Here is a 13281-nt window from a genome sequence, read left to right on the forward strand (position 1 = left end):
CTCTCCACCCCGCATATAAAGTCTGAGACTTTATACCATGGAATAGTCCTCCACGTTCAACTCCTGTCCAATTGTCTCCACTTCTGCCTCCTCCAAATTCTTCAGCCAAAACCCTTGCAGCCCTCGTTCTTGACTCCTTCTCCAAAAGCCATGACAGCCACAAGTTCCTCTCATCAAGCTATTCCTTCTTCCATAGTAACAAGCAACGTCTTTTCTCTGGCTTCCCAACAGTCCTTTACACAGACCAACACCCAGGCCAATGTGTGGGAGTGGACAGGAGAGGTTCTCCAAGCACAGCTTACCTTATAACACAACTGATGCCATGGTCACAGGCAGCATCAGTTTGAGTGGAAGAAAACAAACCCAAACAATAATTGCTCTGATTGATTAGATACTGAAGATGGAGCATACCTTTGCTGTATTTTTAAAGGCCGTCTTTGGAGTTTACCTGCAGTTTACTGGAGCAACTGAACTGATCTTGGGAACTGAGATGCCTCATGTGGTCTTGGTGATTCAACTCCAGCCCACATAACTCAAGTGCCCAAGATGATGTGGTGATGTGACGGAGCCAGGTGACTCATATGACCAGGAGTGCTTGGACAGGACACCCCGGTAACCACTGTGACTCAGTCTTTGCCACTGTTGTGTCACGAGGAATGGCTGGGCCCGGATAGACACAGTCAATTGGTTACTCACTGTGCCCTGCACTGCTTATAAAGATAAAGGTTTCAAGGTACTCAGGAATTACTGAAAACAGGCACAGTTGCATTACGTGTAAATACACACATATATATATTTGTATATGTTAACAGAAGAGAGAGAAACTTCCTTCTTAAAAGTTTAGACCTGTTATAAACAGCAGTATGGAGTAGGAAGAAACTTAGCCAGCTGGCAAGTCTTAAATATTGTCCATTTGTGTGGCTTTTCCACCTCTCTCTGGACCAGCCAGGATGAACTACTTTTGGAGGGTGCAGTCGGGACTAGATGGAGCATTGGTCTGATCTGGCCATTAAGATTCCAGTTTAATGTTAGAAATGGTGGCTTTTAACTATGACTAGTGTTAATATTTTAATGACTTTTTCCATTCAGACATCACCATTGCATTTCAGTCTCTGTAACGCCAGATGTTCAGGGCAGGTGGTTTGTCCTTCCAGCAAAGGAGAACTAGGAGATTTGTGCCTGGAAATATTCTACGCGTTGTCTCTATACGTGCAGCCCTGGAGCAGAGGTGGTGAAAAGCCTGCAAGGGCTCTGTTGGGGACTCAGCCCAGGACTGGTGTGGATTTCCCCTTGAACAGACATTAATAGAAGACCAAGCAGCGGTGCTTACAAGGCTCTCTCTTTAGGGCTTCTGGCTCTGCCCCAAAACTTGCAAAAACCACCGTGCCACATCACGTCCTTCCATGGCCAAACATGAGAAAAATAACTTGAAAGACTATTTGTAGTGGGATCACCTGTTGCCACATGCCTTAACAATACAAACAAATCCTGTCCCTTGCCACTAGTTATACATTTTTTAACTGAGGCATTAATACTCAGCACTTACAACACTTTTAATCCATATATATCAAAGCACTTCTGTGGAAAGAGAGACACTGTGTAGGCTGGTAGGAGCCTAGAGAGAACCTGTTAAGATTTGGTAATAGTGGCTAATACTGACCCAGTTGCAGATGTACAGAAAAGTGACAAAACCCCCTGCCTAACATGTAGTTGGTTTAGTGTGAACCCCAGAATGGCTTCCCTGGAGTAATCTAGCGTGGAGTTCAAAAACATCTTTCTGTGAGTACCATAGTATCACAGAGCTGCCTTTGTACGTTAAATTCTCCTGCTTCTAAGTGTAGTGTCCAGCAGAACCTGTTGTTTGAATCTGTGAGGCATAAAATACCTGCCTGAGCGCTTCTCATTGCCATCCCAATAGAGGCAATGGGGACAGAGATTAAACAGCACTCTCTGCTCTCCGCTTCTCCCATTTGTAACCATGCGGCACATATTTCTGGGCAGAGGCTGCACAGTCCCACTGTGGAGAGATCCTGGGCAGCTGTTTTCCATTGAACACGTGAGAAATCAATGACAAAATGAGGGTGTTGGTGGAGGCTGAGTCCCATCCTGCTGTAAAACACTCAGACCCCTTCTGTCCCTAGCCAAGCAAGAGCCCTTGATGTTTTGCTCTATGCTTTTATTTCCCCTTTTGCTTTTCTTCCCCTCCAAACCACTCCGCTCTCTCTTAGAATTGCCCACCATCTCCTTCTCCGTCCACTGTCCATGCTCAAAGCGATTAACTCTGCCACTTTCCCTGGGTCTGTTCCTCTGAAGATTACTGTCTCGGGTTCGGAGCAGATAATCCATCAACCAAATGGCCAGCTGCCACCCAGGGGTCTGACGCAGTCCTCTGGCACTCCTGCTGGAAGGTCTCTCTGGCTGCACGGCCGGCGGAGCGTGGACAATGCAGCGCACCGGGAGCAAAACCGGCACGGGATGGAGCTTAGCGTTCCAGCCAGCACGGGCACACATCGACATGAGCACACACGTGCAGGCTCAGGCGAGCAGCTCCACAGCCTCAAATCTCAGGAGATGGCCAGAAGAAGAGCCCAGGAATAAACTAGCCATCAGGAGACATCTTGCCCGCTCTTACACTGCAGAGACCTCCCTTTAAATCGCAAGGGGGAACTCTCCTGACCAAGAGCTGGGTAGGGTTTTCAGATGACTTATGGATCCCGCACAGTGTTATTATCTGAAGCAAATGAGAAAGTGAACTGAAGCTGAACACGGTGCCCCTGCTGAGCCCACATGCCGTGGGCACACAGGGTGCCTTGAGCCCTGTTCTTGCGGTGCTGCCCGACCTCCCTGCCAGGGCTGCTGCTCCCGCAGGCCGCCTGATGGGCTGCAGCCTGCCGTGGTTAGACAGCGTCTCCTTTGCCCTGCTAACGGCCCTTCTGCACACAGCACCCAGGCCACCCTCTCATGAAGCGCGAGATGGCACCTCCTGGCCCAGTTATGCCACTGCAGTCCTGGCTTTCAACCTAGCCCTGCCAAAACGCCTCCGGCCCAACCACCGTGTCTGTCACAGCCACCTGCCCAGGCTGAGCTGAGGTCTGAGTTACGCCACTATTTAAGACCAAACTATTGTTCTTCAGAGTGATCTAAAACGCATTCAACATCCCTCTGCAGTAGGAACCATCAACAAGCAACATTGGCATCTTTACAATATGGCCCAAACCCCAGCCAGACCTCCTTCAGCCTGTCAAGACGTCTTGGAGAGGCAAACCAGGAGTGACAGAAACATCACTGCAGAGTGGGTTTCAAAGGCAGGGTCCAGCAAAAAAAGCAAGAGGGAAATGTCTCGGCACGTGGATGCGCCATGTGGTCTGCTCTGGGCGGCTGGGCACGGCCCTACCAGCTTCATGCAGCTGGGATGGGGCAACATCTGCCTCCTGGCTAAAGCAGAGAGTGAAGGGAAGCTGCCTGCCCCATGCCAGCTGGCAGTCCCTCCCCCTGCCCCCTTTGCCAGCTGTGCCACAAGGTGAGAGCACCTGGGCTGTCAGCGCAGCAGAAACTGGGGAAAAATCAGGCTGAGAAAACCAGCTGCAGGTGGGAAAAATATGGAAGAGGAGAGGCCAAACAGCGAGATGCAGGCTCCTTGCTGGGAGTGGGGCTAAGATGGCCGGGCTGCTGGCGGAGTGAATGGAGGTCTGGCTGATATAACAAGCTATTTAAGAAGTCCAGTTTCCTCTGCTTTTCAGTATCCGTTCTTTCCCTTCTTTCCTTTATGTTTCCCTTGTTAGTCAGTTTTTAAGGGCAGACAGCTTACCCCATCGAGCTGCCCCGAGACGAGAGACTGGGCTGCCTGACTCCCTACCAGGTCCCTACTGACAGGCATTTATTCAAATCCTTCTCCAGTTTCAACTAAGAGAGAGGCAAAGAGATCCCAGAGATAATGAAAGTCCTTTAGATTTAATGAAAATAGGTAGGAGGACTCTCTGAGCGTCCCCACTGTGGGAGAGATTGCAGCGTGAGCTAAAATATCAAGCACCAGAAAGAAAACCTTTATGGGAGAACCCATGTAAATACCCCAGGCCAGAGGAAACACATTTAATCCTCCCCTGCACTCAGAAGGGCACTTGCAGCTGGACACGGAGCAGGGATTCAGCAGGCGATGGAAGCAGGCACAGCCCGTCACGGCTGGACCAGTGGCAGGTCTCTGCTCCCGTGGCCTCCGCGCAGAGGGAGGGCACGGCTCTCTGGGAGCGGATGCATCCGTTGCACCCCATCTGCTGTCGGGTGGATTCCCTTCCTGGCATCATTGGCGCTGAACCGTGCATTAATGTCTGGGACTGCCAAAAGTGTTTAAAAGGCCTCTCCGTCTCTCACGAAGGAAAGAGCATCCTCATCCTTCTTTACACCTGTCCAAGGAGACTGTATCCTCTAGGCTAACGATGCTGGGCCAGCTCCCTAACGAAGCCGCCCTGTGCCGCTAATGCTGCTGCATCCTCTAGGCAGAGCGAGGCCAATGAGCCTGCTCTCTCTGCAAGTCTTCCCACACCCTCTCCGCAAATAAGCTCACGCCAGGTCACAGCCCGACTCCACCGCTGACTTTGCTGGCACGTGAGTGCCCGCCGGTTCCTTCAGAAGCTGCCGAACAATCTGAACCGGGCTTAATGATGGATGCGACTCTTGCCTGCTCCCTGCGGATTTTTCTGTACTCCGCTCGGGAGATCCCATTTCCCCCTCTGAAGGAAGAAGGCAGCAAATGGAAGGGCATTATCCCTCCTATTTGCACTGAAACATTGGCGGTGCCAGCGCATAAAAAATAGAAGGAGCCACATACCTTCCTCTTTTAAAAGCAGAAGGGTTAGGATGCTCTCCAAGCTTAGAAACGAACTTAAGGCCAAGGCTGACATTTCAGGGATTGTTGCCAATTAACTTAATGAATAAAATTTTCCTCTTCAGCCGTGCCTCTGCGCATGCAGGAGAGGAGCCCGATAGTTTTCCCGCCCCAGTTCTGGATAATAATTTTTGCTGCATTCACTCGGAGACATCTGTCTGTTTTCATGCCTGCAGTAGAAGCTGGTGTTGGAAGTTGCATCTGCTGAGGAGCCGCTCCGCTCCCTATCCTGGGGGCTATTTCAGGGAAAAAAATACCCATTAACTGCTTACACTGGAGCACACACTTAACGAAAGCATGAGCAAAGAACATAATGATGCATCAAGCTCCGCACATAACTCATCAACTGCTGCCATGCCCGGAGAGATGGAGGGAGCGGTGGCCCACAGCAGGGTGGCTGGTTGTGCCGCGGTGGCCCGGCCGCACGGGCTGCCCAGCCCCACACCTGCGCCATGGCCTGGGCGCCACAGCTCGCTCCCGGGGCATCGCAATGCAACCGAGACCTCCAGCGTGCGCCATGGCCCCACACAGCCCCTCTTCCCGAGGGCGGCTGGGCTTTCCAGGCGGCTCTCCTTGCCTGTCCCCCGAGGGGACACGCGCTGCCGCGAACCCCCAAGGTCCTGCTCCTTCCCTGCGCACCCAAATCCACATCACGTTCACCCTCCTCCCGCTGCTGCCGAGGCCCGAGCGGCGCTTCCCAGCCTCGCAAGCGGCTGTTTCACCGACCACAACTTGGAGGTGCTGAATAAAATAGCAGCGAGTTCCCAAAGCCACGACAAAAAGAGAAAGGGAGCAAGAAAGGCCTGGATGCGCCGCGTGTTTCAGGGCGTGCGGATGACTGGAAACAAACCCCAAATCCCTGAAAACTCACAGAAAACAGGAACAAAGGGTGGGAGAAAACCACAGAAGCAAGGGGGAGGCGATGAGGAGAGGGGCTATTGATGTTTGAAACGGGCTCTTTAAAATGGAAGATAATGACACTGAAAATTATTCTGAGCTTTTCAAAGGCATAAATGACCAAACTGCCTCCTGACTCCTGAATTACATTATCCAGAAAGAACTTAATAGCATGTTATTATCGCTTCTCCTCGCTGACAGGATTTCGGCACTGAAAAGACAAACAAGAAGTGCATTCATAATCGCAACCGCGTTCACCTCTGCAACACGCTGGCCGCAGCTAATTTCAGGTAAGTGTCTCGGCGGCCATCCGGGGGAGCTTGGCAGTGAGGTAATTGCCTTTGTCACTGCCTGGGGGGGACCGGCTGGATGTCCCTGGGGGGCGGCTGGTGCTGAAAACCTACTGCATGGGGGTATGGGGGAGAAAGGCATGGCCTGAGCTGGCCGGTGGCAGCTGATGGGGACCTACCCCATGGGGCTGGATCCAGCGGGTCACGGGGCTCCCCATCCCCGCAGGTACCTGCAAGGGGCCCAGGGCTGTGCAGACAGCAGCAGGGTCCCCATGTTTGCTGTAGCCATGGCTCCGCTGGCCCCCTGGGACCATATAAGCACGGGAGCACAACAAGAAAAGGGGATGCAGGGACGTGCGAGGGCTGGGGAGTGAGCAAACAAGCTGGCCTGAGCCATCCAGGGACAGCCCCAACCTTTGGCATTTGTCACGTATGGTTACTTTACGTGACGAGCAGCCCTGAAAGTAGAGGTGCTGGTAATTTCCAGAGACGGGCAGCCTGGCAAGCCCCTCTCCCCCCCAACCCTGTCACCTCATCCCATGCCCCGGTTCAGAGGTCGGAAGGCAGCTCGGTCGTGTTGTGCTCCTGACCGGCCCTCATGGCCTGGCCATGCGCGGGGACAGGCATCGTCCTGGTGTAAGCCGGGGATGACCCTGGCATCACACGGCGCCATTGTGCCACCATCTGAGGGGCACCCCAACACAGCAGTTCACTTTGGGCCATTCCCGAAGCCTTCCTTTTCATTTCCTTTGTGTTTTATCAGCGTGTGCCACTGCAGTCCAAAACCCCTCTCTCCCGGGAGGTGCCCCATCTCCTCCCAAAACCTCCCCCAACGGCCAGAGACAGGCCCAGCCGCAGCTACGGCAGGTCAGCGCGCAAGCCCAGCCTGGAGGGAAAGAGGCAGGGAAGGGAACGAGGCAGGGAAGGGAAAGAGGCAGAGAGCCATTCCGTGGGCTCTGCTCAGCTGCCACTGCCACAGGACACATTTGCATGGGGCCACCTGGGACACAGAGCGTGAGCCAGCCCAGCGGGGTCCCTGGGCAGAAGACTGTCCCTGCTACAGTGCCAGTGTGACAAGCTGCACAGCATTCTGTGGCCCCTGCCTGTGATTTATGTCCCAAGTTTAACAGCATTTCATTTCAGCAGCCGTGCTCCGATGTCCATAGGCCCCTGAGCAAGCGAAGGGGGTAACGGCCAGCGCTGTGCTCTGGCGCCTGCTCACTACGCGTACAGTCGTGATTTTTTTTCTTCTTGTAGCACAATACGGCAAATAAATAATCCTTCCCCACTCCCAGCTGTGGACAGAGCTCACACAGCACACCCAGAGCTACCCGTGTCACCGGGGTGGGGGTCCCCAGCCCAGCCTCGTGGGTAGGCTCCGGGAGAGGGGCTGCAGGAACACCCATTCCCATAGCAAAATTCAGGTGCTGCCAGGGACAGGACATGTGGCACAGGAGCTCCCGAGCAGCTTTGCAGCCCCATACATTCCCACAGAGGCTCCTCCAGGGTCCATCTCTTGCCTGACCACTGCTTGGCGGGGAGCGTGAACGCTGCGAACAAAGAAAACCATGAGGAGAAGAACTGGGATTGAGCATGGAGCAGTCACCAAAATAAAGGAGTTGCCTGAACCACACAACCTGGGCAGGATACGGGCTGAAGAGCAAACTGCAGGGAACAGCCCTTTGCCAGCGAGGGCTGTGAAGGCAACCTTCACAGCCTGCACAGCTCTCCCTCCCATTCCCGGGCGTCAGTAGCTCCCATTCTCTGGCCACACAACTGAACAGTCAAGTATAATTTCTCCAGGGCGAGACTCTTCCCCCATAGAACTGACTGTTCAGCCTGCCCTGCAAAGTTAGCAGTGGCACCACACTGTTAGCTGACTTCCCAAACCACATCAATCTCCTTTCTTCCCTCCGTCTTCCTCTGGGGCTCTGTCTGGCTCACACCAATGCATTTGAGGTGCGTTGATACCTCAAAGTAATTCCCCAGCCCACATCACCTCATTGCTCCACGCTGGCTGTTGCAGAACAGCTATTTCCATGCTGACCACCTGCTCCTGGTGGCTACACTGACAGGCTCACCCTGCTCCGATTTACCCGATGGTCCCACGCTGCAGAGGAGCAACAGCAGTCCCAGCGCAGACTGGTGCAGCAGCGGCGTCCGTGGGACTGGCTGCCCTGTGATATATGCATCTTATATTGCCGAGTTTTCCTTTCAGCCTTATCGGCATGATGGATAGTTTAGCCATGGTGAAGTACAAGATAGTAATAACAATGGCCATGATTACTATTTTTCATATTTTCTTTAAGAGCAATATGATATTACCAGGCTTCGTGCGTGTCACTTTGTTTATTAGCTACCATTTAGTAATCTCTTCTATCTTGGCTTTATTAAAGCCAAGGAGAGCAGGGGCTCGCGGGACAGCCACCCTGGGGAGACGCTCGCTTGCATCCATGCTGAGCCCAGAGCTGCAGGCCCACAAACCGCCGGCAGCTAAAGGTGCATTTCACATGCAGACACGTCCTGCTAGGTCAGACCCAAGTCTTGTCCCCTTCTTTGCAGTGCTCCAGCTACAGGAAGAGGCTTTGTGAGAGTTATTTATGCTCATATGTGTAAGTAAGTAAGTAGGGAAAAGTAGGCTCAGAAAAAAAAAAAAAAGAATCTGAATCAAATGAAAATAAAGTAAAATAAAATAGTAAAATACCAAAGCTCCTCCCTACTCCACACTACTCGTGCAGTCTGGTTGAACCGTTTTTACCAGACCACAAGAAACTGAAGTACCGGGGTTACAGCAAGCAGCTCAAGAGGGAAGCTCTGCAAAGAGCAGCCAGCAATGTGACACGGTGGCTGATCTGGAGCCCCATGGAAGATGGCAAGCAGAGTGATGCTCTCTGGGTCGCACAAGCTGACCTGGAATGGCCGTTACCCTGTGACAAGGTCACCTTGAGCTGCACAGGGTCGGTGGGAGGCGCAGGGGTCACGTCCTGCCCAGGGCTCCCTCAGGCATAGCAGCAAGCGAATGCAGGGCAATGATTCCTGCAGGGAACAAAGATGCAGATAACACAGATACCCTGCAGAGAAGCGGTGACAGCTTCCCGAATTGGCATGGGGAAGATCTCTTGGGCTGCCTGCCCTCCCGTTCCGAGGGAGACTCTCGCCAACAGGCGACTAGCTGAGCTACGCTTTGGCTGGCCAGGTCCTCAAAGCCTTCCAGGATGGAGGCCCTCTCTGCATGACACATCCTAGCTCTGCACCACACTCCTGGTGACGAAGTTCATCCTGTGCCCAATCTAACTATCCAAGCTGTAACTTGCGGCCATGGGCCCTTGCTAAGTCATCTGGCACTGCCAGAAGGAGTTTGGCTCTATTGCCTCTCTAACTCCCTTTCAAAGAGGCGACGGCCACTATCAGCTCATCCCTTTGCTTCTTCCTTGCCAGACTAAACAAGCCCATCTCTCTTGCAGGCTATGGGCAGTAGGTCCTGGCCATGTCATGTGCCCTCCACCCGACCCAATCTAGCTTTTCAACATCCCGGTTCAACTAAGAGAAGCAAAAGAGGACGCCGTTTCAGGTGTGGACTCAGCAGCACCAACAGAAGAGGAGAACAAGTAGCCTCACCAGCCACGCTCCTCCTGATGCAGCCCCAGACATGGTTTCCACTGCGAGCTCATGTTTACCTGGGGTCCCCCACAACCCCTTCCTGCTTCTTTTCAGCAGGGCTGCTACTCCACTAGAAGGTTTTCTTTTCAGCTGAAAGGTCCTAGTGATACCTCATGGAGTAAGATGTTAGGGGACACCACTATCACCTGTATGATGCTTGGAAAGGTTAATTTTTCTCTGAAGGGTACCTAATTAATTACAAATGTCAATCTCTCACTGGCCAGCTCTTCTACAGTCCTGGGCAGCACTTGAGCAACTGCTGGAGGAATGACGATGCCAACCTGCAGGCAACTCAGTGGGGCTGACACCCCCAGTGCCCTGGTGGAGTGGTGACCCAGGCTGTCTCTGGACCAGGAGCTTTGCATCCACTAACCCATCATCCCTGGCAGAGTGACAGCTGCTGGCTCACCGGCTGGAACTACAACCTAGAACAGGCCCTGAGTCCCGCCTGGGACAGGAAGAGGAACCACCACAGGAGAGCTCCACGGAGATAGAGCCAAAAAAAAGGCTCTGAAACGCTTTGCAGAGACCTCTGTGCCTCAGCAAGTGTCACACCACACTGCACTGGTGTGTGGGGCAGCAGGAGGAAGGGGGAACCCTTCATTGTGCCAGAGACGGCAACTCGCTGGCCACAGCATCTGCGTGACCTGTAAAACAAAAAGCAGAGAGTGCCATCCAGAAGCATTTAGAGATCCCAAGTTCACTTAGAGCCATGCTGGGTTTTGGTACTTACTCCCAAAAGGCGGGGAACACCCCTTCCCTTGCCCTCCCTTTCCCCTTCCCCTTTCCACTTCCTTCCCTTTTCTCCCTTTTCCTCCCCTTCCTTTTACTTTGAGGGTGGCAGAGCACTGGAACAGGCTGCCCAGAGAGGCTGTGGAGTCTCCTTCTCTGGAGATACTCAAAACCCGCCTGGATGCCTTCCTGTCCAGCCTGCTCTAGGTGAACCTGCTCTGGCAGGGGGGTTGGACTAGATGATCTCCAAAGGTCCTTTCCAACCCCTACAATTCTGTGATTCCCTTTCCTTTCCTCCCCTTTCCCCTTTCCTTAACCCTCCTCCCTTCCCATCCCCAAACCCCCAGCCCTCACTAGCAAAAATCAATGGCTGCAAAGACAGAACCACTCACATCCTCCTGCTGCCTGGCTGGAGCACCAACACTGCTGCTCAGTGCTGGCCATCGCCACACTGCAGCAAAGCCGCTGAGGCCGAGTCCTCTCACAAACACCAGGGGTAGGATGGCAATCGCCCCCCTGGCCAGGAACACACGAGGACTGGCGATGGGAAGGAGCAGAAAGCCTTTGGGCCTTGCAGACTCGCTCCACACAGCACGGCGCGAGGCAGCGAGCATGGACTGGTGGCAGCAGCTTGCCCCCAGAGACATCAGCTGCTGGCACCTCGTTGCCAGGGGCGCTCCCCCCTGGGGGGCTTTGGAAGTCCCAGCCCCCGGCACTGCTGCAGCCTTGCCCAAGGTACAAAGCTGCAGAGGTGTGTGGCCCAGGAGCCTGAAGCGGGGGCAGGAGGGGGACAGCAGGATCCCCTGGGGGCTGCTGCGCTCCTACAGCAATCGAGACCTTCAGCTAAGCCTGCAGGTGGGAGATGGCTCTTTGGTGCGGAGCAGAGAGCAGCCCTGCTGGTGCTTTGCTGCCGACATTAACAGGGAGGCGATGAACAAACTCACAGGCTCCAGTCGCTCCTTCCCTACTCCCCCTGCTCCACCTTATGGCACCTCTGTTCAAATTATCAGAGGATCGGCAGCCCCAAGCAGACCTGGATCTACCCCGAAGGCTGGGAGCCTCTGAAGTATCCCTTCCACCTCCCAGCTCAGACAGCAAATTCCCTCTCCCAGTACAGAGCACGGCCCCAGCCTGCACGCTCCTTAGCTCAGTGCTGGTTGTTTGCTCTCTGCCATTTGAAAGATGCAATACAGGCTTCTCGCCATCACCCAGGACAAGCACATCCCCTGGGTGAGATGGGGATGGCCACAGCTCAGGCTCCAGGGGCAGGAGAAAGCCCCAGCGTCTTGCTTCTAGAGACGAGCCAAAGAGGAAGAAATGTCTGTCACCCCCTTTCTAGCCATCCAGTTGTCAGGGTATGAAGGGGGAAGGCACTGGCTGCCCTGAGGATTGCACCCCTCCAGATATCCCTCTCTCTGCTCCTGCCTGAATGCCGGGTGTCCTGGCACAGCCTGGATGGCTCCCTGGATGCACCAGGAGGCAGCAGCCTGCCCGCACCCCTCTGCGCTCAGGGTACAGTGGGGGAGAACGGTGCTGGGGGGATACGGAGATACACAGTGGTGGTGGGGGAAGAGCCCTGCCAAGTGGTGCATTGGAAGGTAGCCCCGGTGACCAGGGGGGAGTTGTCTGTGAGGGGAATGACTTTGTCGCTGGCCAGGCTGCGTGCCGGCCACAGTTCATTTGCTATGGGAAGCAGGGAGTGATTCATTTGGAAAGCTTCTATGCTGTGACTGCATGAGGTTCATACGCCCCTGAGATGGCAGAGGGCACCATGCAGCCTTGATGTGCAAATCTACATCCCACCCACTTGTCATCATTAAAGTTAACTGGATGTGCTAGGTAAAGGCTATGGTGTTTAGCCTGGACTAACGCTCTCTCTGGCTTTTTCTTCAAGCTGAATATGAAAAAGCGTCTTCACTTCATACCCTAAATTCTTGCAGTTTTGCATGGCAAACTCATTTACTATGACTGCCCCATTTTCCACCTCCAGCCAACCTAATGATGGCACATTTAAATGCTGGATGCTGGCTCCCCAACACTTCTGAGAGCGCCGAGACCCTTTAGGATGGGAGATGTTACGAGGCTACAATGTAGTGTTTCATATTACAGGAGCTGAAAGTTGCCCGTCTGTTTTGCACCTCTGTCCCCAGCTCTTACCCTCTACTTGTCGGTCTTGAGACGGAGTCGGTGGGCTCAGGAGTCTGCTGCAAGGCCAACGTGCAGTGCCTGCCCCAAACTTCAGTTGGCTGGCAGCTGGAGCCGGGCAGACAGCAGCCCCTGTGCTGCCTGCAAGCAGAGCAGCGGAGGCTGTGTTTGCTGGTGGTGAAAACACCAATAAATGCAGGTTGGAAGGAGAGGCCAAGTGCACGGGGCTAATCCAGGTTACCCATGTTTGTCAACCACAAATTGGGATGAGAAAGTGTCTTTTCAAAACCCTTTTAACACATTCACCTTTGAGAGATTTCAGCAAAAAGACAAGGCAGGAATGTTAAAGGGTCAAACTCCGGGTGTTTGCTTGTGCTTCCCTCAGGCAAACCCTCATTGATTGACTGTGGGAAGCGTGAGAGCTGAGCACAACTGAGGGAGGAGTCCCAGCGCTAACACGAAGCTGAAGCACGCAGCCTCCCGGCACAGACTAATGCCAATAGGCAAAGCTCTCCCAAATACACCCTGTGCTCTGACTGCTGCACGCTGCCAAAAACAACAGTCTGAGGGGCTGCCGGTTCCCTACTGCTTTTAGAGCCAGGACCTCCCTCAGGCAGCGAGACTAGCAGTTGTGTGGTGGGATTTTTTGAGGGGGTCAAAGAACAGGTGTGGCCA

The sequence above is a fragment of the Chroicocephalus ridibundus genome, chromosome 4 (genome assembly GCF_963924245.1).
Source record: "Chroicocephalus ridibundus chromosome 4, bChrRid1.1, whole genome shotgun sequence".
Taxonomy (NCBI): domain Eukaryota; kingdom Metazoa; phylum Chordata; class Aves; order Charadriiformes; family Laridae; genus Chroicocephalus; species Chroicocephalus ridibundus.